General features: G+C 48.1%; 1 pseudogene; it reads right to left on the reverse strand.

The window, feature by feature from the left end:
- Positions 1–424: 424 nt before the first annotated feature.
- Positions 425–26,334, reverse strand: part of LOC148123732 (syntaxin-1B-like) — a 130,450-nt pseudogene continuing 104,540 nt past the window's right edge.

The following is a 26,334-nucleotide window of genomic DNA, read 5'->3' on the forward strand; positions in this document are numbered from 1 at the left end:
GCAACTAACCCCAGCCGCAGCAGCCCCTTTTATAGGGCTGGCTGCGGCTAGGCAGCCAATGAAGGCGATTTGAGTTTGCCGCTCTTGGCAGGGCCAATCGCGGCAGCCCGTTTACTGGCCAATCGCATCAGTCTATGGCGACCAATCGCGATCGGCTTTCAGCGGGCCAATCAGATTTGCAGGCTACGAGCCTGCTAGTCCGGAACAGACACAATGGCTCCAAATTGCAGGAGAAGGATGGGAGAGGACATGTCTCCATCTCCTGATTGTAAGGACCTGTGGCTGGCTAACAGAAATTCTTTGAGAGCTTGCTATTGCAGCCACCTTTCAACCATGGGAGATCCATCTTTGAAATGCTCAGCAACTCCACATGCTTTCCAAGCTGCATTCTACCTGTTCTACTAACCCCAAGAGAACAAGTAAGTCAATCGAGGGCCCAGATACATACATCATCAGTGAAAATCGCCAACTTTCCACTCTCTAGCATGTCTTCTAACTCTTCATTGGTTGTTGTCCTGCCAGCTGCAAGAAGGAAAAACAGAGCCATGAGGAACAGCTACATGCAGGGTGGGATTCTACCAGTTTGGACAGGTACAGTAGAACCGGTTGTTACGATTCCTGGTAGTTCAGAGAACTGGTAAAACGGGCTGGCCCCGCCCCTCTCTGCCCGCTTCTCTGCTCCCTGCCCAGTCAGTCCTTATTGCGCATGCCCAACATCGCTGACTGCATTCTAACCCCACCCACCCCACCCCTCCTTAGCCATGCGCCATCACTGCCTGAAGTCTGCTTTCGCCCGCCATCCATCCATCGCTGTCTGCCTTCCACCATGATCTGCCTAGGTGAGTGAGGTTCTGCAAGCACTGGGCGGCTACATGCTGCTGCTGCTGCCAGCCCGTTGAGTCCTGACTCCTGGGCCAGCCTAGGCTGCTACCACCACGCTACTGCTGCTGTCTCCCCGCTTGCTGCCACCACCGCCACAAGCCCTGGTTGAGTCCCAGGCTGGCCTAGGCCGCCACTGCTGTGCCACTGCCACCCTCAGCACTCGTGGCCTAGCTAGCTGCCCCCCGTACTTGTCTGGCTTGCTGAGCTGCAGGGGCCGCCCATGCGGCTCTCGCGGCCTAGCAAGGTTCCCCCGCAACCATCCCCAGCCTCCAGCTTACCTGGCTTGCTAGTAGTAGAGAGAAAGGCAAGCCAGGGCTGACCTGTTGCATCTTGTCCCCCGCCTGGATTCTCCACAGCTGCTTGGCCTTGCCTGCTAGGGGCGGGGGGAGGGGGCAACCAGGGAGCACAACACTATGGTGCCCAGGCCTGCATCGCCCCTTTACTTTCCACCCACCGGCCTGCACGCTTTGGCTGAATGCGGGCCGCATTCTGTGAGAATGGTGCAAGTCAAGCCTCGTGAGAGCGGATCTTCCTTGGTGGCCCGCACTCGGCTAAAACGCTTGGCTGGGCAAGGGAGGGGTGGCAGGCAGAGGGGCAATGCTGGTGGACGCGTGCTTCCTGGTTGCCTCCTGCACCCCCCTGGGCAGCCGCAAGCCCCAGCAGCTGCTGAGAATCCAAGCAGCAGCAGGGGACAAGATGTGCGCTGGCAGACAGCCGAGTGGCAACGGCTCAGCCCTGACTGGCTCACCTTTTCCTCTGCCACCAGCCATGGGAGGAAGTTAAGTTTGCACTTTGCAGGCAGTCGGGATGCCAGCAGGGTGGGAGCTTGAGGGAGGGGAGGAAGTCCTGCCCCCAGCCCCTTTGTTGGACCTGGAAGCCTTGCCTGCCGACTTTTCTGGGCAATGCGGGACTGGGTGCGGACAATTGCACCCGGTCCCTGGGACTCTAGGAGACTGGCCAGGAAGAATGTAAGTTAACGAGCAATGTTGGAAGTGTGTGTGTGTGTTTCAGGTGGGTCTCCTAGCTTTAGAAGGAGAGAGGGAAGGAGGAAGGGAAGGGACAGAGAGAGAGAGAGAGAAAGAGGGAAAGAGAGAGAGGGAGAGAGAGAGAAAGAAAGAGAGAGGGAGGAAGAGAGGGGGAGAGAGAGAAAGAGGGAAAGAGAGAGGGAAGGAGAGAGGGAAAGAGAGAGAAAGAGAGAAGGAAGAGACAAGAAAAAAGAGAAAAGGGAAAGAGAAAAAGGGAGAGAGAAAGGAAGTGAAAGGGGGGATGGAAGGAAGGGACAAAAAAAGAGAAAGAAAGAAAGACAGAAAGAGAGAGAGGGAGAGAGGAGAAAGTGAATGAGATATATGGATGGATAGATAAATCCATGGAAGGAGGGAGGGAGGGAGGGAGGGAGAGAGAAAAAAAGGAGAGGAAGGAAGGACACAAACCCTGGCTTCAGAAGACTTTGAAGCAGCACAGCGATCTAGGGCTGGCTTGCAAGGGAACTCAGAGGTCATCTAGTCCAACCCCCTGCTCCAGCAGGAGATCCTTACAGAATCAAAGAATAGAAGTGTGTGTGTGTGTGTGTGTGTGTGTGTGTGTGTGTGTGTGTGCATGGCTGTCAAAACTCCCAAAACAGGTCGAGTAGCTCTGGGAAGATCAGTCATAAATTAGAACACTTGCTAAGCAACCAGCCATTAAGCGAGAACCACTTGTGGTTTGCCAGTCACATGGCCACGCCCACCCAGTCACACAGCCACCAAGTCACGCCCTCCCAGTCACATGACCACCAAACCATGCCCACCTGGTCACATGACCAAGCTACACCCACAAATTAAGCCATGCCCACAAAACCAGTTGTTACAAAATTTGAATCCCACCCCTGACTATATTGTGTGATATAGCACTGTCTCATAGGATCCAGCTTGCTTCTAGGCTAATTCCCAAACTGCCTTGCCTCCCCCTTTGGTTAAGGAGGAAATGCCCGAATTTGTGTTTTGTTTTGCTTGTTTCTAAGGGGTTTAAAACCATCACTTCTAAAAGGAAGCTTCCCATCAATGACTAGTACAAGGGGAAACTATGCTGCTGTGGAGTGGCATAGGAACCAGATCTCATTTGGACCACCTTCTCCTAATTTATTCTGCCTGACTCAGAAGATTTTGCAGAAGGGGCTCATTTTAGGTCCCTTCACTTAGATTCCACCAACTGCAGGGCTTGGGAGGAGGCATTTTCAAATGCTGTCCACCTTCTTTGGAGCTGCATTCCAAAGTTAGCACACACCCCTCTCCTAGAAAATTGAAATATCCTGGGAAATATTAAAAAGGCAGGATATTTCCCCTAAAAAGAGTAGAAACTCAGAAGCAGAAACTCACCTCAGAGAGGCAGAAACTCAGCCCCCCCACCTTTGCTAATGGGCCATTAAGGCCTAGGTCAGAGTATTCTACATAATAAAGGCCTCTACCCATCTCACCACCTGGCCTGGGAAGATTGTAGCAGCCATGTGGTCCAGACAAAGCCTACAAAGTTAGTTAAGACCCCCACCCCTGGAAGTCTGACAGCCAATGGGATACATTTCTTACACAGGAGCAGGAAACACTAAGGTGGGGCCCAACAGAGGGTATATAAGGGTCTCTCAGCATCTTGGCCCTCCCTTCTCTTTTCCTTCACCTTGAAACATGTGATCATCCTCCTTTGGAGCTCCAAGCCATGTGGTCCTGTCCACTGTCATATCGCCGATACGGACAAAAGACGCGAGGCAGTGACTTGGTTCAGCTCATTTATTAGTGGGAAAACACAAGTGAAGTGAGTGGGGAAAAGCCGCGGCTTAAATGGATCTGGTGCCAGGCGTGGCGGCCAATGACAACCGTTCGAATCGCCCGTGATCGGCTCAGCCAATCGCGGTCGATTCTGAACAGCCAATCAGTGCCGCGCGCTCAACCAATCCGGTAACGTAGTCCCATAAGTAGGCGGGGTCCGTGCTTTCCGACTGGACCTGCGCAGATCAGTTGTTTCCTGGCTGTCGGCTGGTTCGGTCGGGATCTTTGTCGCTCTCCGCCTCGATGATGGAAACGCCTGGAAGGGTGAGTCGGGCCTCTCGCCGTAGCTCCCTCCTGGTCTACCCGGGCTGGTTGAGCTGCTGGCTTTGCTGCTCCCGCTCGGGCTTCCCAGGCCGGTTGAGCTGGCTTGGCTGCTCCCTCTTGGGCTTCCCGGCCTGGTCGAGCTGGCTCGGCTGCTGTTTCCAGGCGAGGCTTCGAGTGGGTCGCTCTCTGGTGCTTCGGATGGTGAGTACTGTTGGTTCCTTTTTGGGTGGTTTTGTCTTTCTTGTTCTTTGGGGCTTTCCCTCCCCTCTTGGTTGGTGTCTTGGTGGTTCCCTTCTGTTTCTGGTGCTTGCGTGTCGGTTGTGTTTCCCGCGGTGGTTCTCGACCTTAACTGGTCGATGTGCCGTTTCCACGCTCGCCCGTCGGTCGTTTGTAGTCGGTACGAATGGGGACCCGTTACCTGGGTTATCGTTGCCGGTATCCAGAGAGGGTCCCCGGTGAGGTTTTTTTGCGTAGACGGTGTCTCCAGGTGCGAATGTCCGGTGCTTGCTGGTGGAGTCGGGGGGCTTCTCTGGGTTGTATGTGGGGTGCAGGCGGTCGAGTGGTGATCGCAGCTTCCTCCCCATGAGCAGCTCCACTGGGCTCTTGTTTGTTGTTGTGTTCGGGGTTATGTGCTGTATGAGTAGCATCCGGTTGATCTTGTCTTGTATGTCCCCGGTTTCGATTTTTTGGATGGTCCTTTTCGTGAATTGGACCATTTTCTCCGCCCTTCCGTTCGCCGCCGGGTGTGCTGGTGCCGTTAACGCGTGTCGGATCCCTCGTTCCACTAGGAATCTTTCAAAGGGTAGTGCAGTGAACTGGGGGCCGTTGTCCGATACGATGACATCAGGGAGGCCGTGGGTTGTGAACAGCTTGCTGAGCTCCTTGGTGACGGCTTCTGTGGTGGTTGTTCTCATGTTGCTTACCTCCAGCCAGTTGGAGTAAGCGTCTACGGTCACCAGGAAGGTGTGTCCTCTGGTAGGTCCCGCGAAATCTATATGAATCCGGGACCATGGCCCTCTGGGGGTTTCCCATTCTAGGACCGGGGCGGCGGGGGGGCTTGGTTTGGATTCTTGGCACTGCTTGCAGGAGGCCACCCAGGCTTCAATCTCTTTGTCCATCCCTGGCCACCAGGCGTGACTTCTGGCCAGGGCTTTTGTCCTAACGATGCCAGGGTGCCCCTCGTGCAGCATGCCCAGGACTTTTTTCTGCAGTTTCTCCGGAACTATGACTCTATCCCCCCACAGCAAACAACCCTTTTGCGTGAAGAGTTCTGTTTGGCGATTCCGGAAAGCTCTGAATTGGTCATCCTCGTTCCCTTTCCAGCCACCCTTTTTCCACCCATCTTAGAACCCGCGCCAGACGTTTGTCTTTATTTGTTGCCAGGGCAATGTCTGACGCGGTTAGGGGGAGGTTGGGTAAAGTCTCTATGCTCAGGGTGGATGTGGTGGGTGCTGGGTCAGCGTCCAGGGTGGGCAATGGCGTGCGGCTCAGTGCATCCGCGTGTGGGATTGACTTACCGGGGCGGTGGTTTAGCCGGTAATTGTAGGCGGCGAGGAATTCGGACCACCTTGTCATCCTTGGAGATAGGATGTTTGGGGTGGCCCTGTCCCCCGCCAGTATTCCGAGCAGCAGCTTGTGATCTGTGATGATGGAGAAAGTCCTGCCATAAAGGTATTCGTGGAACTTCTTTACGGCTGCGACGATTGCCAGGGCCTCTTTATCCAGTTGGCTGGTTTTGAGAGGGTCCTTGAAAAGAAAGCGATGGGGGCTTCTTTTCCGTCGGCGAGGGTGTGGCTGAGGATGGCTCCGACGCCGAAGGGGGATGCGTCGCAAGTTACCGTGATGGGTAGTGTCTCGCTGTACTGGATGAGAACAGCATCCGATGTGAGCAGGTCTTTTGTTTTGTTGAATGCGTCTTCTTCTCGTCTTCCCCAAGTCCAGGTGGCTGCCTTATCGAGCAGCCTATGCAACGGTTCCGCCATGGTTGCCTTTTGGGGCAGGAAAACATTATAGAAGTTAATCAACCCCAGGAACGCTTGTAATTCGGTTTTGTTTCTGGGTCTTGGGGCTTCCTTGATGGCTTTGATTTTCCCCTCGGTTGGGTGGATTCCGTGCTGGTCTAGGAGGTACCCTAGGAATTCTACTCGTGTTGTGCGCAGTTGGCATTTCTCTCTCTTGACTTTTAGCCCTGCGTTTTGGAACCTTTGAAGCACCTCCCTCAGGCGGCTTTCCAATTGTTTTTGGTCAGCCGCGGATACCAGCACGTCGTCAAAATAGGGTACTACCCCTCTTATCCCCCGGAGAAGCCCCTCCATTAAACTTTGGAACACCCCCAGGGCTATGCTGACTCCGAACTGGAGTCTCTTGCAGCGAAATGCCCTGCGGTGTGTGACTATGGTCTGCGCTTCCGCGGTTTCCTCATCGACCGGCAGTTGCTGGTAAGCTTGGGCCAGGTCGAGTTTGGCGAAAACCTTGCCCCCCCCCAGTGAGTGTAGAAGGTGCTGCACTACTGGGACGGGGTAGGCGCTTTGTTGCAGCGCGCGATTGAGGGTGGCCTTATAGTCCCCGCAGATTCTCACTGACCCGTCTGGTTTCACTGGGGTGACTATAGGGGTCTCCCATCTAGCATGGTCCGTTGGCTCAAGTACTCCCTGTTCGATGAGCTTATTTAATTGCTCATCGATTTTTGGGCGGAGGGCAAAGGGTACTCGCCGGGGCTTGAGGCGGATTGGGGCAATGGTGGGGTCTAGGCTGAAGGTTATTGGGGGCCCTCGGTACTTGCCTAGGCTGCCGTCGAAGACCTCTTGGAAATCCCGCACGAGCTGCTCCTCCCAGTCTGCCTCGGCGACGTGGTTGGTGCCGGTCACCTCTATTCCTAATGGCGCGAACCATTGGAGTCCCAGGAGGCTGGGGCGGTCCTTCTCGACGACAGTCAGGGGAAGTATTTCGGTGTGCCCTTTAAATGTGACTTTGAAATGTCCGATTCCTACCACGGGGATGCGATTCCCCTGGTAGTCCTTGAGGATGAGTTTCTGGCTTCCTAGCTCACGCTGTTGTATGGAGGGCACTAGACGCTTGATTTCCTGCCATGCGACCATGGATAGGTAGGACCCGGAGTCCACTTCCATCTTGCAGGGGCGGTCTTCAATGGCGACCTCCACGTGGACCTTTCGGCCATCCCAGTTGGAAGATTGGCCGACGATGATTGTTTGGTGTGTTTCCTCGCGTTGGCGGTTCTCATTAAAACGTCGGTTCCTTGCTTCCCGGCTCCATCAGCTCTCGAGGTTTCGGTCGCGGTTCCTCGGGGGGGTGCTGTCGCGTCTCCTTGGGCTGCCGTCTCGGCGCCGGGGGCTGTAGTTTCGTTTGAAACGGCAGACCTTGGCGATGTGGCCCCGCTTGTCGCAATGCCGGCATATCGTATCAAAGAACCGGCATTCCGACCGCGGGTGTTCGCCACCACAACCGGCGCACTGGAACTTCAATTTGCGGCTCCGCTGCTCGCGCCGGTCGCGCCCTGTCTGCAGTCGGTGGATGTCTTCTCGTCGTCCTCGGATTCGGAGGGGGATTCAAGATCGCCGTTGTGTGTAGATGCGGCCGCTCTGTGGTCGGTCTCGGGCCATCTCTCGGGGTTTGCAGCCGTATCGGTCGTGGTTGGGTGCTCCGTGGTGCTGGTTTGCCGCATTCAGGCCGCCGATCTATGGGTCGCTTCTGCTGCGGTGGCCTCGGCGAGGGCGTCGGTGAGGGATATGTCGCCCTTTGCCATGATCTGGCTCTGCAGGACGGGGTCCTTGAGACCGAGGACGACGCGGTCCCGCAGGGCTTCGTCGAGGTCGGTGAACCCGCACAGGCCCCCGAGGTCCCTGAGATCAGCCACGAAGTCGCTGATACTCTCGCCCTCTTTTTGATCGCGTCGGTAGAACTCGTGCCAACGGATGAGGGTGGGCACGGCGGGCGCGTAGTGACTTCGCAGCAGGGGTTTGAGATCGGCCCAGTCCATGGTCTTCACGTCGAGGGGTTTGGCGAGGGCCTTTGCCATTTTAAACACTGCGGGCCCGCAGTGAGTTAGGAAGATGGCCCGTTTCCTCTGCCCATTCGCGTCCTTGAGGTTGCTGCTCTCCAAGAACATGAGGAATCTATCTATGTAGGATTCCCAGTCCTCAGCAGCTTGGTTGAAGGGAGCGGGTGGCACGTTGCCGCTGGCCATGCTGCCGGTTGTGGTTCCGTGAGCCACGTGCGGTGTGGGACTTGTTTCAAAATCCCACCCTCGTCGCCAGAGTCGTTTCGCCGATACGGATAAAAGATGCGAGGCAGTGACTTGGTTCAGCTTATTTATAAGTGGGAAAACACAAGTGAAGTCAGTGGGGAAAAGCCGCGGCTTAAATGGATCTGGTGCCAGGCGCGGCGGCCAATGACAACCGTTCGAATCGCCCGCGATCGGCTCAGCCAATCGCGGTCGATTCCGAACGGCCAATCACTGCCACGCGCTCAACCAATCCGGTGGCTGCGCGCTTTGACCAATCCGAGCTGCCGGATTTCAAGAATGGAAATGTCCGTACAGAACATCCACCATTAAACCATCTTTCCAAACAGCCTCCAATGTTTCCAGTGTCTTTTTCCTCACGTGGAACTGAACCCAGAAGGATAATTCTTCCAACAATTCCTTCTGAGTTCTAAATGGCACCTAATCTGCTGGGTTTCAAAAGACCATCAACATTGCAAACATTTCATTATCTGACAAGGTAACATCATCAGTGCTAGTCAGTGTAGAGTTTGATTTCTGTTTATTTATTTTTATGTATTTATATTTCATGTTTCTAAACTGCCCATCTCCCTCAAAGAGGGCCTCACTCGCTTATATACTCAGTAGAACTGATAATGTTACATAGTTGGGTAATGCAACATCTGGAAGAAAACAACCAAATTCAGAAAGGACCAAGGACCCTACAGTTCATCTCTGAGCTACAAATATTATCTTCTGTAAGTTCCAGTCTGCACCTATTTATGTGCTTGTTTGTTTATTTATTCATGTCAGAAGCAGAAACATTCATGTGCTGCTCTCATCTTTCTTACAACTAATGTCACAAAGGTTTTCCCCTCCCCTTCCAACCTGCATGATCCATCTCTTCTGGGGTAATGCATTTAATATTTTACCATCTAAGAAGAACACAAGGGATGTGTTTGTTTTTTTAAAGGCATTAGGAGCACCCCCTTTTTAAAGCCAAACTGTCAACTCTGAATCAAACCTGGCTGATTTCTTTGGGTGTGTTACTCAGAACGCTGACACAAACACTTAAAAAGGTAAACAGACATACTTATCTCCAGCTGTCTCTGGATATGATCTTTGCATCGATCTCTATATTTAGATTGAGTTGTGTTGTATTCTGTCATCACCTCCACAAACTTGCCAGATATAGGGTGGAATGCTAGGGAAGAAAATGAGGCAAAGCATAGATAGATAGATAGATAGATAGATAGAGATAGAGATAGATATAGATATAGATATTGTTATGTCCCCGGGACTAACACAAGTTCTCTATCAGGTCCGTCCATCCTGTGGGGGCGTTTGCAACCCCCATTGGCTGGCTCCCTTCGACAGCCGGCTATAAAAGCCGGCTGCTAGGTCGAGCTAGTCGCTGTTCGCTAGCTAGTCTGCTGTTAGCTGCAGACGCGACAGCCCCCTTTATTCCCCCTGAATAAAGCGTGTTACAGAATGCTCTGGTGTGGCCTCCCCTTTCTTCGGAACTTAACATTGGCGACGAGGATGGGATCAGGCCAACCAGCAGCAACTAACAAGAGCTGAATCACACACCAAACGCTGAACCGTAGCCGCGTCGCTGAGAGCTCGGTCAGTTGTGGATTGCGAAGGTGAAAACAGAGCGTGTAGCCGCTCGTTAAAAAAGCTACGTGAAAGTAGGGCACTGAAACCTCAGCCGCCCAGCATTGAACACAGAATCCAACCGTCACAGTTCGGATTCTGCTGTTAGTGAAGTTCTGGCGCTGCACTCACAGCCGCCAGGATACAATTAGGCGCGCATTTTGAATAGCTGTCAGCACGGGGCTACAGCCATAGCCGCCACGCCTTGTAAGGCGCGATTTTCAAACTGAAGTCAGTTACGGCTATACAGCCATAGCCACATAGAGCGTGTAACCCAGAGAGATCCTATAGAGCTGAAGCAGCACTGCGCGCACTGCAGCTGCCACACTTATCAGGGCCATTGCATTCCCAGTGAGATTGGTCAGTCTACAACAGACTGAACTTCAACATGAATTCAAATCCAGCATTTCCACCATTCAAGCCAGATGAAGACAAGTGGGACTCTTACAGGAACCGCTTCAATCACTACATTGATGCCATCGGTCTGGCCGATGCTACAGAGAACAGGAAGAAGTCGTACTTCCTGAGTTACTGCGGGGCCGCAGTATTCGATACCGCCACGGCGCTATTCGCCCCTAGAGAATTGAAGAACGTTCCTTGGTCCGAGCTGTTGGAGACACTCTCCAATCATTACTCCCCAAAGCCATCACAGATAGTGAGACGCTTCGCCTTTCGTATGAGGAAACAAGCAGATGGGGAATCTGTCAATCAGTATATGGCCGCTTTGAGAACCGCAGCACTCCACTGCGAATTCAGAAATTACCTAGACGATATGCTCCTGGATCAACTCGTCTGTGGAGTCAGAGATATAAAATTACAGAGGCGTTTGCTGGCCAGGAAAGACCTCAACCTCACTCAGGCAATCGAAGAAGCTTTGGCAGCAGAACTAGCAACTCAGTCGGCCGCTGAAATTCAAGGTAGCGCAACCAAAGCCAACCCGGTCACTGTCCACTCCGAGGAAGTGGTAAGCGAAGAAGACTCCATCGAGCACTCAGAGGTCCATCGCCTCAAACCCTTCAAACAGCCTCAGGTAGGAGCTAGACTAAAAACAGCAGCACACCTAAACACAACCTGTTGTGCCTCTCCTGCAGGGGGTCCCATGCAAGAACAACTTGCAGGTTTAGGAACGCCACCTGCAACAATTGCAACAAGAAGGGCCACATCGCCAGGGCCTGCCAGGCAATGCACACAACTCCACAAAGGTCATCATCCTTTTACTCTCCTTCCGAGCCACCCAGGCAAGTAGAAAATTGTTATACGTGTTACCAGGCTAACCATACCTTTTTGACCCCTAATAAAATCACACTTTCTATCCATTTAGAAGGTAAACCCTGCCTTATGGAAGTCGACACCGGGTCAGCGCTCTCGATCATCTCGTGGAGCACGCTCAAGAAAATACGACCTACCCTGTCCAGGAAGCAGCTCCAGAGAAGTCGCCTCACCTTGAGGGATTATCAAGGGAAGAATATTCCAGTACTCGGAACAGGCAAGTTCCTTGTTAGATTCAAATCCTTTAAAGGCCATCTGCCTTTAGTGGTGGTGGATGGTGCCCTCCCTAGCCTTTTGGGGTTGGATTGGTTCCCCTATCTCGGCCTTAGCTTAACGGGAGTACATGCTGTCTCACCTTCCGATACCGACACCCTATTTTTTCAGATTATGCTGATGTATTCAGCAATGAATTGGGCTGTTACAACGGTACGCCCATTTCTTTTTCAGTGGACCCGCAAGCTGTCCCCATCCGCTTGAAACCACGGAGAGTACCATTTGCTCTGCGTTCTAAGCTGGATGCAGAACTAGATAAATTGCTTAAGCAAGGGTGATCGAGCCCACAGATTTTGCTAAATGGAAGACTCCAATTGTCACACCCTTAAAAAAGATGGCAGTATAAGAATGTGTTCTGACTACAAGACCACAATCAACCGCTATCTACAGACTAGCGCATATCCAGTCCCAGTAATCCAACACTTACTACACACATTTGAACCGGGAACCATATTCGCCAAATTGGATATGTCACAGGCGTACCAGCAATTTCCTGTGGATAACCAAACGGCCGAATTGCAAACAATTGTCACCCACAGAGGGGCTTTTCGATGCAAGCGCCTCCAATTTGGCGTCAGCGTCGCCCCAGGTATTTTCCAGTCATTAATGGAACGGATACTGCAAGGCCTCCCTGGCGTAGTTCCGTGCTTTGATGACATCTTGGTTTCAGCCAGGGACAGACCCCAACTTTTCCTCAGAGTCAGAGCGGTATTGGATAGGTTTAGGCAGCATGGCCTCAAACTAAAAAGGGAAAAATGTGCCATCGCCACTAAGCAGGTGGACTTTCTTGGGTATAAAATAGACGCCTCAGGCATCCACCCGGTGGAGTCCAAGGTCAAAGCCATTCATGAGGCACCCACTCCTTCTTCCAAGTCAGAATTACAAGCCTTCCTGGGTCTGCTAAATTTCTATGCGTCGTTCCTACCCCACAAGGCATCAGTAGCCGAACCGTTGCATAGACTTCTAGACAAAAACACTCCATGGCATTGGGGACCCAAAGAGGAACATGCCTTTAAGGCAGTCAAAACGCTAATCACTTCAGACGCTGTCCTAATTCAATTTGACCAGCGCCTCCCTCTAGTCTTAGCTGCAGATGCCTCACCTTTTGGAATTGGGGCTGTTTTAAGCCACAGACTTCCCAACGGCACCGAAGCTCCAATCGCATTTTTTTCTCGAACCCTGTCAACAACCGAGCGTAACTATAGCCAAATCGACAAAGAGGCCCTAGCCGCCGTTGCTGCGGTCAAAAAATTCCATGAATTTCTTTTTGGGCACAATTTTGAACTTGTCACAGATCACAAACCTCTGTTGGGACTCCTCTCTGGAGAAAAACAAACACCACAAGTCTTGTCTCCCAGGATGACTAGGTGGACCTTATTCCTGGCGGCTTACTCGTACAAACTGGTTCACCGCCCAGGAAAAAACCTTAGCCACGCCGATGCTCTCAGCCGCTGCCCGTTGCCAGCACCCGTGGAGGACCCGGACCCGGTCCATGCAATTTTCGATGCCAGTGAGTTTAACATCCCAGTCACCGCTGGTGACATAGCTCTCCACTCCAAGAAAGACAAACTTATCGCCCAGGTCCTGGACTGGGTACGGAGGAGGGTGGCCGGGCAGTAATCTGTCAACTGATTTCTCACCGTTTAAAACCCGCCAGCAGGAACTTTCCAGTTTACAGGGCTGCCTACTATGGGGGACCAGAGTGGTCATTCCAAAACCGCTGCGTACGCCCGTCCTGAAAGCGTTACACAAGGGACACCCCAGCATCGTCCGGATGAAAGCATTGGCTCGGAGTTATGTATGGTGGCCCGGCATGGACGACGAAATCGCGAAATGGGTAAGCTCCTGCCGCCCTGCCAAGAATCCAGGCCAGCACCACCGATTGCTACCCCAACCAAATGGGAGAGTGCCAACGCACCGTGGTCACGATTGCACATTGACCTGGCAGGTCCCTTCCACGGCAAGACTTTCTTAGTGGTCGTGGATTCATTCTCCAAATGGATAGATGTGGCCCTCCTACTCACAACTACCACCCGAGCAGTTGCCCAGGCTCTGACCCGCTTATTTGTTACACATGGTCTACCTGACACCATAGTCTCAGATAATGGCCCCCAATTTGCCTCCACAGAATTCAGCCGGTATGTCACCAACCTGGGCATCCGGCATATCCTAACGGCTCCCTTTCACCCTGCCAGCAATGGGTTGGCAGAGAGAGCCGTTAGGACAGAAAAGAAGCATTGGCAAGATTCACTCAAGATGACTGGCACTCCAGACTCTCTCGTTTTCTTTTAAGCCAACACTCGACCCCTTGTACTGTCACAAACAAATCCCGAGTTACTGATGGGCAGACGCTTAAGGACAGTATTAGATAGACTGCATCCCCACTATTGCCCTGACACACCAATTGGTTCTAACAGTAGGGTCAGGAGTTTTATGTTACAGGACCAAGTGTTCACTGCCAGAAACTACGCAGGCGATCCACTGTGGGTACCGGAAAGATCGTGGCCATCACCGCCCAAGATCATACCGCGTCCAGCTAGAGGATGGTCGTATATGGCGGAGGCATCTGGACCAGATAAGAAGTCGCCAGAGCGAACATGCCAACGCTGATCCAGGGACTCCGGTGACTGTCCAATCGCCGCATCCGAATCCCAGCTGCAACCTCCAGAGTGACCAGTCATCACCAGCCGAGCCAAGAGAACGGACGGTAGACCGGGACCGTCCTACAGAGGCGTCAGCCGTTCCAACCAGCGACACCACCGGGTTGCGTGACAATGACAATTTAACAATCCAACCCGGGGCTGTGACCATTCCATACGCCAGGCGGACCCCAGTTCGATCCGAGGGTCCAGCAGAGACAGTTCCAGACTCCCAGAACTCCTTGCCACCTTGTGTCTCGCCAGAACTGCGCCGGTCTGGACGCTCGCACAAGCCGCCCGCTTATTTAAAGGACTACTCGTGTTCGTATCTGGGGGGAAGGAGTGTTATGTCCCTGGGACTAACACAAGTTCTCTATCAGGTCCATCCATCCTGTGGGGGTGTTTGCAACCCCCATTGGCTGGCTCCCTTTGACAGCCGGCTATAAAAGCCGGCTGCTAGGTCGAGCTAGTCGCTGTTCGCTAGCTAGTCTGCTGTTAGCTGCAGACGCGACAGCCCCCTTTATTCCCCCTGAATAAAGCGTGTTACAGAATGCTCTGGTGTGGCCTCCCCTTTCTTCGGAACTTAACAGATATAGATAAGGTTGGAGGGATGGGTGTAGAGAGAAAAAAAGATAGAGAGCTATAACCCTGCTGAAGGTTAAAAAAAACCCTTCTCTCTCATCCTCTGTTTCAAGGAAGATTTGATTCCATTGAAATGAAAAAGGAAGGGAACTGGGGTTTCTATTGTGTATCTTTTTGAGTCAAATTCTATGCCCCAAAATATGGTTAAGGTGTAAATCAGGAACCCGGTGATCAGCTTTTTTCAGGTTTTTTTTTAAATCTTAATTTGAAAACCTGTTGCATCTATGGTGTTTAAGGTAGGAAAGCAGATAGGGCCAAAGTTTGGAAATTGGTCTTAGCTAAGCAAAGGAAGTGATTACTGTTAGATCTGGGAGGTTATCAGCATCAGTCTATGGCGGCCAATCACGATCGGTTATCAGCGGGCCAATCAGGTTTGCAGGCTTCGAGCCTGCTAGTCCGGAACAATTACAAAAACAACCCAAACAAACCAAAACAAAACCCACATATAGATTTAGTAGCTTCAAGGGAGAAGAAGATTTCTACTAGAAAAAAAAAACATCCAGAAAGTCTCGGGGTGGTGGTGGTGGAGAGAGACCACATGTGTGGGATTAGTTTCAGTGTTAAAATGTTAAATGTTAAGATATTTAATAGCTGGAACAGTAAAGTGTATTCTGTAATGGGCCACAACGCACAATTATAGTTGACTGGTTGAAGAGTGCAGTCTCCTGCATGAGGCAATCTATGTTATGATTGGCTGCTGGGTGAGAAGGGGCAGTTTCCCTTTTTCCCACCTTTTTACAGATACAGATAATCAGAGTTGGAAGGGACCTTGTAGGTCATCTTGTCCAACCCCCTGCCCAAGTGGGAGACCCTACACCATTTCTGACAAATGGCAGTCCAATCTCTTCTTGAAAGTCTCAAGTGATGGCCCTCCCACAACTTCCGAGGGCAAGCTGTTCCATTGGTTGATTGCTCTCGCTGTCAGAAATTTTCTTCTTATTTCCAGGTTAAATCTCTCCTTGTTCAGTTTCCATCTATTATTCTTTGTCTGGCCTACAGGTGCTTTAGAAAATAGCTTGACCTGTTCCTCTCTGTGGCAGCCCCTCAAATATTGGAAGACCGCTATCATGTCTCCCTGGTCCTTTTCTTCACTAGACTAGCCAAGCCCAGTTCCTGCAAATCGTTTAGGTTAGATTGTATGTTTTAGCCTCCAGTCCCTAATCATCCTGGTTGCTCTTCTCTGTAGCTTTTCTAGAATCTCAACATCTTTTTTATAACATGGTGAACAAAACTGGATGCAGTACTCTAGGTGTGGTCTTACTAAGGCTTTATAGAGTGGTATTAGTACTTCCCTTGATCTTGATTGTATCCCTCTGTTAATACAATTTAGGATTGCATTAGCTTTTTTGGCTGCTGCTGCACACTGCTGGCTCATATTTAGCTGGTTGTCCACTAAGACTCCAAGATCCCTCTCACAGTTACTGCTATTGAGCCTGGTTTTACCCAGTCTATATGTGTACTTTTGGTTTTTCTTGCCTAAGTGTAGAACTTTACTTTTCTCTACATTGAATTTCATTTTGTTAGATACAGCCGTGTTCTAGTCTGTCAAGATCCATCTGGATCTTGAGCCTATCTTCTTGGGCGTTAGCTATTCCTGCCAGCTTAGTATCATCTGAAGATTTGGTGAGTTCCCCTTCTGTTCCCTCATCTAAGTCATTTATGAAGATATTGAAGAGTACTGGGCCTAAGACGGAACCTTGTGGCACCCCACTGCTTACTTCCCACCATGTAGACTTAGACCCATTAAGGACTACTCGTTGAGTATGGTTTGCCAGCCAGTTGCGAGTCCATCTAGTGGTGGTGCTATCTATTCCACTTTTTTCTAGCTTACTAAGAAGTAGGTTGTGGTCTATTTTGTCGAATGCCTTGCTGAAATCTAAATATATTATGTCCACAGTATTTTGCTGGTCTACTAATTTAGTCACTGTGTTGAAGAATGAAATAAGATTGGTTTGGCATGATCTGTTCTTAAAAAAGCCGTGCTGACTGCTAGTTATTACTTTACTTGTTTCTAGATGTTGGCAGATCTGTTTTTTTATTATCTTTTCCAGTATCTTCCCGGGTATTGATGTTAGGCTGATCGGTCTATAGTTTCCTGGGTCTGTTTTTCTTCCTTTTTTGAAGATGGGAACCACATCAGCTCTTTTCCAGTCCTCTGGTAGTTCCTTGGTGCTCCAGGATTTTTGAAAGATATGGTGCAGTGGTTCTGAGATGACCTCTGCCAGCTCCTTTAAAACTCTGGGATGTAATCTGTCAGGCCCCGGTGATTTGTGTTCATCAAGATCAGACAGGTGTTCTCTTACTAATTTTTGCTTATTTTAACTTTTATTTCTGGTCTGTTTATTACAGTTATGTTTTTGGTGGGTTGAGCTATATTTTCTTTTTGCGTGAAGACCAATGCAAAGAATGAGTTAAGCAGCTCTGCTTTCTCTCTGTTGCCTGTGACTTCCTTACAATCTTCTCTCTTTAGTGGACCGTTTCCTTGATTTTTTTCTTGTTATTTATATGTTGGAAGAAACTTTTTTTTAATTATCTTTGACTTTTGTTGCAAGTCTTTCTTTGTTCTGAGCCTTTGCTATCCTGACTTCATCTTTGCAGATTCTGGCTATCTGTTGATATTCTGTCTTAGTTGTATGTCCTTCTTTCCATTTTTTGTACTTGTCCTTTTTTTCTTTCAATTTGCCAGAGAGATCTTTGTGTAGCCATGCTGGTTTCTTCTTGGATTTCTTGTTTTTCTTTCTCAGTGGTATTGTGCTGGTCTGGGCTTCTATGATCATACTTTTTAGAGTTTCCCAAGATTCTTGAATTGTTTTCCCCTTTAGGATTTTCATCCATGGAATCTTTCCCAAGTTCTCTCTGAGTTTATTGAAATCAGCTCTTTTAAAATCCAAGACTCTGGTGTCATTATGTTCTGTTGCTTGTGTTTGTGTTGTGTTGAATTCTAGTATGACATGGTCACTCTCACCCAAGGTTCCTGCAGTTTCAACTCCCTCTATCACTTCTTCTCTGTTTGTAAGAATTAAGTCCAGTATGGCTGTCCCTCTACCTTTCGGACAACAAAGTTGTCAGCTAGGTTGGTTAGGAACTTATTTGATTTCTCACTTGGTGCAGAATTAGTTTTCCAATTGATATCAGGATAATTGAAGTCTCCCATGACTATTGTTGTGTGTTTCCTGCATATGTTTGTTAGTTGGTTGGCAAAAAGGACATCTATTTTTTCTGCTTGATTGGGTGGCCTATAATATACACCTATGGCCATGTCATTCTTTTTTTTCTTTTATATTGACCCATATGCATTCTAGGAGGTTTTCATCTTTGGTTTCATGCATTTCTGTAGCTATATAGTGGTCCTTTACAAACAGTGCAACTCCACCTCCTCTTTTATGGGGTCTGGTTTTTTTTGAATAGTTTGTATCCTTCTACTAGTATGTTCCAGTCATGGGTTTCATCCCACCAAGTTTCTGTTATTCCAACTATATCATATTTACCTTCATGTATTCGTAGTTCGAGTTCACCCTGCTTGTTCCCCAGACTTTGTGCATTTGTATATAAGCACTTGAGATCTTTATGTCTTTTTTTAAAAAAAACAAGTTTTATTGATTTTACAAACAAACAAAACAAACAAACAAAACAAAACATCATTAAACATTAAAAACATAAAACCTCTTTCCATTGTAGATCTTTACAAGGCAGGTAACATATTGTTTTATATCACGTACTTATAATTTATCCCATTTCCATATAAACACGTAAATTCCCTTTACCAAATTCCACATTGTTTCTCTTTAATCATTATTCAATCATATTTCCTTTCTAATTTATCTGGTATTCAGTCATCACATTTATATTTTCCTCTGGCTTGTTTATAATTATTCTCATCTAGTCTTCCTCCGAGATTTTATTATTTAATTCTTAATTAGACACACACACATAAGACATAAACATAAAAACATAAAACTTTCTTCTAGAAAGTAACTTGGCCCCAGATTACCTCTTTTTGTATGGACTTCAATTGAATTCATGCTCTTCTTATATACCATTACCCTTCTTATTTACCATTCTATATCTATTATATAACTCCTCTCCACTTTTGCCTCATCTTAATTCTGTTTTATATATTTAATCTTGCTTTAAAGAAAAATATTTTTATATCTTTTGTCCATTTCTCCATTTACATCTGTCTCATTTCCAATTTAAAAAAGAATAGTTTCCCCTGGAATCACTAATCGGAGTATGATGCCTTTCTATCATTCCCCTGAATTAAAATTAAAAATAACACCTAAATCCCAATCAGATTCTGCTTAGTACATTCTACTATTTCAGAAACCAATACTACAATAATAAATCCATAACAGTCAACACATTAGTCCATTAAACTCTATATTTAAACTAATATTTTAAACATTCCCTTTAGTATTTTATTAAAACTTAATATCATTCATTATTAAACCTTTTAAAGTTATACCTTGATATTTTAGTCTTTTATTAGATCTTAAAAAGTTCTGATTATCTACTTATAATACAAATACCACTATTACAATACTCATGTGTACTTTGCAGAATCCCCCTTTTTTTAAAAAAATCCCTTATATTACCCATTATCCCTAAAAAAAATTCCTTTTCTCTATCTTGTTTTATACCTTTGTAACTTTTTCCCCCCTTTTCCCTTTCCTTGTTAGCCCGCCTAAACTTTTTACCCCCTCCTCTCCAAACCTCTGCCTTCTTGATTTCCCCTTTCTGTTGCTTTCTGTTGCTCTTTCCTTTTGCTTTCTAGCATTCTGTTGTTTTTGCATCTTCTTTTTCTTTCATAAACATTTTTTTATTTCTTAAGTCCTTCCTTTTCGCTCCTCTCTTTCTCCTTTCTTTCTTAGTCACACCGTTTAGTTCATTAAAAATGGCTTCTTCTTCCTCGGCTTCTTCCAGCTGTTGTTTAATTTGCTGACACATGACAAGCGCCATATCTAGGAAACAAAGGGCTTCTCCCATAACATCTTTGCCTTCTTTCTTTATTTTTAAATATTGTTGTTTTAGTTCATCAAGAGATAGAGCCATTTTAAACTGTTTCTTCTTCTCTTTCTGTATCCTCTTCTTATTATTAAACCAATCAGTTATTTCCAAACTTAAAACAGTTCCCAAAAGTCCCAAAGTCCCACAGTCATCAAACAGTCCAGGCAGAGTACAAGCTTCTTTTTACAATTTCTCTTCTAGGGGTGAAGTCAAATTAGGGAAAGAAAAAACATCCAATCTGTGCTTTAAGTCTTTCTTAGAATTAATTTCTATTCTCTTTATCTTCAAGGCATCTCCTCCAGCAGAATCTTAGAGTAAAAATTTATTTTCCCAAGCCTCTCCCTTCCCACTTATAACAAAGGAGTTTAAGTTTTACCTTCTATCAAAAGGCTGGTTTCCCTTGTCCATTTGTTAATTCCATAAGGGAGGGAGAGTAACTTCCCCTTTTCGTCACTTTTCTTCGCAGCTGAAAACATCAATCGGGAACATTATAGCTTCCAAGCCAATACTTTCCCAGGTGTTAAATGTGTCATTAAGGTCCCAGTTCAACCAAGAAAAGACTTTCGTTTTAAAACTCCTTCTTCCTCCTGCGCATTCTTTATCCAGTTGCCGGCTTCTTTATGGCGGCCATAAGACCGCCGCTTCACCGTCTTGAGAGAAGGGGTTATTGCTGGCTGGGGGGTTGCGATAGCCCACACCCCTGTCCGGATCCCCTTTCTTCAGCTGCCCCAACAGGGCAGCCTTAGCCTCAAATCCGTCAGGATCGGAGGCACCAAGGCTGACTAGCACAGCAGGGATCGCAGAGAAGGCGAATCCCTGCTGTCACCGAAGCCGACAAACCGGAAGTAGACCAAGATCTTTATGTCTGACGCTGTGTTTACTGTCTACATAACCTGTGTTGTGCCTGCCTGTCCCTACTTTCTTGCCACCTGTTTGATTAGTGCACATGGTATGGCACTCACTATTAAATGCTTGGTTTTGGTTGGCATCAAGGTTGATAATCTTACCTGCACAAACATCTATTTTGCATGCACTGGTATCCTTATTAGTTTTAGGTTGCTGGGGACAGAAATGTTCTGAATCCATTAATTCTCTGTCCCTGCTGTTCAGTTTAAATGTTTATCCAGAAAATCTGTGAATTTAATGCCAAGTAACTCAGTCCCTTTCTTTGATGGATGCAAACCATCTCTTTTGTGCAGTTTTTCATTGGACCAGCTGCAGACATCATGACTAATAAAACCAAAGCCTTCCCTTTTAAACCACTCCTTTAGCCACACATTAAACTCTGCTACACGCTACCCTTTCCTTTTTGTTCCTTGAATACTGGTAGAACCTCTGAAAAGATAAGCCTACAGCCCATATTACTATGTTCACACCCCAAGCTCTGGAAGTCTTTCTGAACAGAAAGTACATCCTTCTGGGATAGATCATTTGTACCAAGATGTATAATAGCATCAACATCACAGTCCTTGCTCGCATTCTTGACTATCTTAAGAATACGCTTCTTGTCTCTGCTGGCAGTAGCACCTGGTAGACACCTGACCTCTTTCAAAACCTCAGTATCCTTTCCTAAATTTACATCCCTTACAATTGAGTTCCCAACCAGAAGGTGGCTTCTCCTTTTGGATGCCTTGCTCTTCTTGTGTGACTGGTGCGTAATACCTGATTCACACTTTCTCCTTTCCAAAGTATTACACTGAACTAAGCTGATCATTTTGAAATAAAATAAAATCACAATCTCAAGCGTAGTTACCCTAAATGTCTTATTGGTATTCTTGGTTTATAGTTATGTGATTTGCATGTTGTTAGGCATGCGGGCCACTATCATTCTCCTTTCTACTCACCCTCTGCTTCCTTCACAAGCAGCCAGCAGTTCCTCCCACAACCTCTGGGAATTTGAACTGCAATGGTAGCAATTCAAACTGCCTGTCTCTTTTCTATTCACCCTCTGCTTCCTTCACAAGCAGCCAGCAGCTCCTCCCACAACCTCTGGGAATTTGAAGTGCAATGGAAGCAATTCAAACTGCCTGTCTCTTTTCTACTCATCCTCTGCTTCCTTCACAAGCAGCCAGCAGTTCCTCCCACAACCTCTGGGAATTTGAAATGCAAACTTCCATGGACATATCCTGTCCTCACAAGGCTTAAAAGCTGACCCAGATAAGATTAGGGCCATCATGGACATGCCACCACCTGCCAATGCCAAATTGGTGCAGAGGTTTATCAGTTTTGTCACATACTTTGCAAAATTCCTGCCACATTTGTCTGAGGTGTTGCCAGGGTTAACCTATTCACCTCGTCTCAAGCCATTGAGACGTCTTCTGAACAAAGATGTGGTTTGTCACTGGCTTCCCAAGCATGACCAGGCAGTACAGGAGATAAAACACTTGGTCACCATTGCCCCAGTGTTAAAATACTATGTCACAAAGCCTGTTACAACTCAAAGTGACTCAAGCAAAAATGGCCTAGGATGTTGCCTATTGCAAGGACAGCCAGTTGCATATGCATCCAGGGCTCTTTCATCTGCTGAGTTAAATTACGCTCAAATTGAATTGGAATGTTTAAATATTGTATTTGCCTGCCAGCGTTTCCATCATTATCTTTATGATCAGGATATAATCACAGCCGAAACTGATCACAAGCTGCTAATAGCCATATTCAAGAAGCCCCTTTTGTGTGCTCCCAAGCGTTTGCAGAGCATGATGCTTAACTTACAGCATTACAACCTCAGTGTTGTCTACAAGCCAGGACATGAAATGTATATCAGTGATACCCTGAGCAGGGCTATGTCATATCAGGTGATACCTGGAGGAGAGCATGAGCATCATATGGTTTGTTTGTTGCAACAGGAATAAACCTTCTTTGCCAAAGTCAATCAAGCAGATTATCTTAACATCACAAATCAGCAGCTACATCAGCTCAGGCAGCATACAGACACTGACTCAGCCTTACAGGCACTGAAGGCTATCGTTCTGAGTGGGTGGCCAGATGAGAAGGAGGCAGTTCCTTCAATTGTGAGGGAATATTGGTCCTTCAGAGATGAGATCAGCATACAAAATGGTATCTTGTACAAGGGTCCAAGTGTCATAGTGCCAAAGTCACTGAGATCAGAGATGTTATTGCATATACACTCAAGCCACATTGGGGGTGAGGCATGCTATAGACAAGCTCATGACACTCTTTACTGGCCTAACATGCAAAGTGAAATCAAAGACTTCGTTAGCAATTGTCTCACTTGAAATGAATATGCACATCTGCAACAAAAAGAAACCATAATGTCACATGAGATACCGTCACATCCTTGGCAGATTGTCAGTACATATTTGTTCAACTATGCAGGAAAAGAGTACCTGGTATTAGTTGATCATCATTCAGACTTTTGGGAAATTGAACTTCTTCCTGACTGCTCAGCTGAAACTACCATTAAGAGATGAAAGGCTCAGTTTACACGTCATGGCCAACCAGATAAAGTGATCTCTGATAATGGTCCTCAGTTCACAAGCCCACATTTTAGGAAATTTGCCGCTGAGTTGGAGTTTGAGCATGTGACTTCTCACCACACCACACACACAAGTTAATGGCAAAGCTGAATCAGCTGTGAAGATTGTTAAGAACCTATGCAAGAAAGCACATAGTGATGGTAAATACCCATGGAAAGCCATTCTACATTGGAGAAATACTCCAATTGAAGGCATGGAAAGTAGTCTGGCACAGAGACTGATATCAAGGAAACTAAATACATCCTTACCAGTGGAAAATAAGCTGCTTGAGCCCTGTGATACAAGGGGTCCCAGAAAAGTTACAGTGTCACATTCCGGTGTCCTGCGTAAAGAAAAGCCAGCAACACAGGTCGATGTGATAATGTTTATCTGGAAACGTGGACCCGGCATGAAGCGACCAACCAGAAAGGAATCAAAGTTTGTGCTACCGTGGTTATTTCACCACCCCTTATATCGTACTCCAACAACCCCTCTTCATGTTAGACCCCTCCCCTCCCACCGACAGCTTGCTTCCAATATGGCCACCGCAGTCTGGCCACGCCCCCAGCCACCCATCCCAACTTAGCACACCCAGCCTATGGCTTCCACCCGTGATCTGACAATCAGCTTTTTTTCTGTGATCTGACAATCAGCTGTTCCTCCATGAGCCAACAATCAGCTGTTCCTCCATGAGCCAACGATCAGTTGAGTAAAGTCCAGAAGCCTTGTGGATGCAGGATCCTTGTGGTATGGAACACAGGCGTCCAGCTGGCAGCTCCTCCCTGCCAGGAAGGCAGTCCTGCATGGCCATTGATGCTCATGCGTGCGCATCCCAGCTGGCCACTCCTCCCTGCCCGAATGGCGGCCCTGGGCTGTCTGGCGGTCCAGGGCTGACATGCGGCCCACTACCAGGGGGACGACACCTGGAAGACAAAGGACACCATTAGACACCTCCTGGGTATCTGCTGTCCGCCCCCCGGGTTTGCCCAGGTTTTGTTGATGGAACCGTTTCACCAACCGAGGGGCTCTTACATCCTCTTCCTTCACCTACGAAGCTTCTGATAAGGGATACCCCTTCCATTGTATCAAATATTGTACCCGGCCTCTATGTCTACGGGAGTCCAGTATTCATTTCACCTTGTAGTGCAGTCCCCCTCCTACCTGGATGGCTGGTGTTGCCTGATTTGGGTCCCCTCGTATGGTTGTCGTTCTCACTGGATATAAGAGGCTACTGTGGAACACTGGGTGGGTCTTACCAAGGAGTGGGGGTAGTTTGAGCTCCACAGTAACAGGATTGATGACCTGTACAATTGGGAAGGGCCCTAAAATTTTTAGGGCCAACTTCCAACTGAGTACTTTGAGACTAAGATATTTTGTAGAGGTACACTTGCTCCCCTATTTTAAATGGTGCTTGTTGGCTACATTTCCTGTCTGCTTGAACTTTACAGGCTTCTGCCGCTTTTTGCCAGGCCTCCCTGGCACAATCCCCCACACACCTCATGCCTGCAAGCCAGTCACTCAGTTCTATGTCTGCAGGGATCTCTCGAGGGCACTCAGGTAGCAGGACAAACTTGGCTCCGGTCGTGAACTGGAAGGGAGTGAAACTGGTGCTGCTATGCACCACGTTGTTATTTGCCACCTTGGCAAATGGCAATAGATCGGCCCAGTCAGTCTGTTGGTATGTAACATAGCACCATAGATATTGTTCCACCATCAAGTTGGTTCTTTCAGACACCCCATTGGTAGCAGGGTGAAATGCAGAGCTGAGGCCTTGTGAGGACCCCATCATCTTCAGAAACCCCCGCCAAAACCTTGCTGTAAATTGCACCCCCCAGTTGGAGATGATCCTTCATGGCACTCCGTGCAGCCGATAAATGTGGCTTTGCTAGTTTTTGAGCTGATGGGAGGCCAGGACAAACTACGAAGTGGGCCTGCTTTGAGAAAAGATCGACTACGGTCCAGATCACAGTGTTACCACGACTTTCTGGGAGGTCCACTATAAAGTCCATGGCCAGTTTCTCCCAGGTCCGGGTGGGATTTGCCACTGGCTGTAAGAGGCCAGGAGGCTTCCCTGATCACTTCTTCATGGTGGCACAAATGGGGCAGCTCTGTACATAGTCCTCCAGGTCTTTTTTCATCCGCAGCCACCAAAACTGTCGGTTCGTCAAAAGGAGGGTTTTCAAGAATCCAAAATGCCCAGCAGTCCAGGCGTCATGGCATTTCTGCAACACGGCCAGATGTTGGGAGTCAGGCACATATCTTTTTGACCCTTTCCAAGCTAGGCCGTTGTCTTGTGTAAGCAGCTGCTGGTTTGCCTTGAATCGGGGTCAGTGAGCAGGGCTGTTTGTAGGGAACGTGTCATGCCCCTGGTGGAGACTGACTCTGAGAAAGAGGAGGAACAGCCAACAGGGAGTGGGAGTGTGGCTCCAGAGGTGGTGGAGGAGGTTGGGGAAGGGCAGAGGCCAGCTGAGCAATCAGAAGAGGATCCAGGCTCATCCCCTATCCATCCTAGGGCATGCAGAGAGGAGAGGATCAGGGAAAAGCGAGGTCTACTCAGGAGGAGATTACCATGATTCTCCTCGTGGCTTGCAGCTGGGAGCTATGTATATAAGTTTGTAACTGCGTAGTCAGAATTGCTGGAGTCAAAGTTTAGTGTTTCCTTTGAAAGAGGTTTATCTTTGTTGGCATTCTTCCCATGGACTCTCCCCGTTATCTTCCTAGAATGTATGATTAATTATCTTGGCTTGCTTCGGAACTCTCGTCAGTGCAGTTTGTTTTGGTTTCCTTTTGCCTCATTATTTACTTTTGTGACTTTAAACTGTGCCTAATAAAACAGTGAAGTTAAGTTGAAGGCATTACCGGACTTTAATGTATGTTTTGGGTTTGGGGTTATTTTGAGAGACTACGGGTCATCACAGAACGGGTGATATTGTCCACCCCCTTCCCCTGTGGGGGTCATACCCTGGCTCCGTTCACCCACATGCTCCACTTGCGAAGGCCCCGGCACCATAGCATGCACAATTTCTTCCCGGTTACCATTATACTGCAGCTTCCTCGATAAGGCATCTGCCAGGAAATTTCTTCCCCCAAGAATATACTTCAATGTAAAATTGAAATGCCTGAAGTACAGTGCCCACCGGACCCATTTGGGTGACAGTTTGTGTGGAGTCTGTAGGGCCTTGAGGTTTTTGTGATCAGACCAGACCTCG

The sequence above is a fragment of the Pseudonaja textilis genome, unplaced genomic scaffold (assembly GCF_049901715.1).
Source record: "Pseudonaja textilis isolate UNSWEBS1 unplaced genomic scaffold, rPseTex1.2 PTEXSCF20, whole genome shotgun sequence".
NCBI classification, from domain to species: Eukaryota; Metazoa; Chordata; class Lepidosauria; order Squamata; family Elapidae; genus Pseudonaja; species Pseudonaja textilis.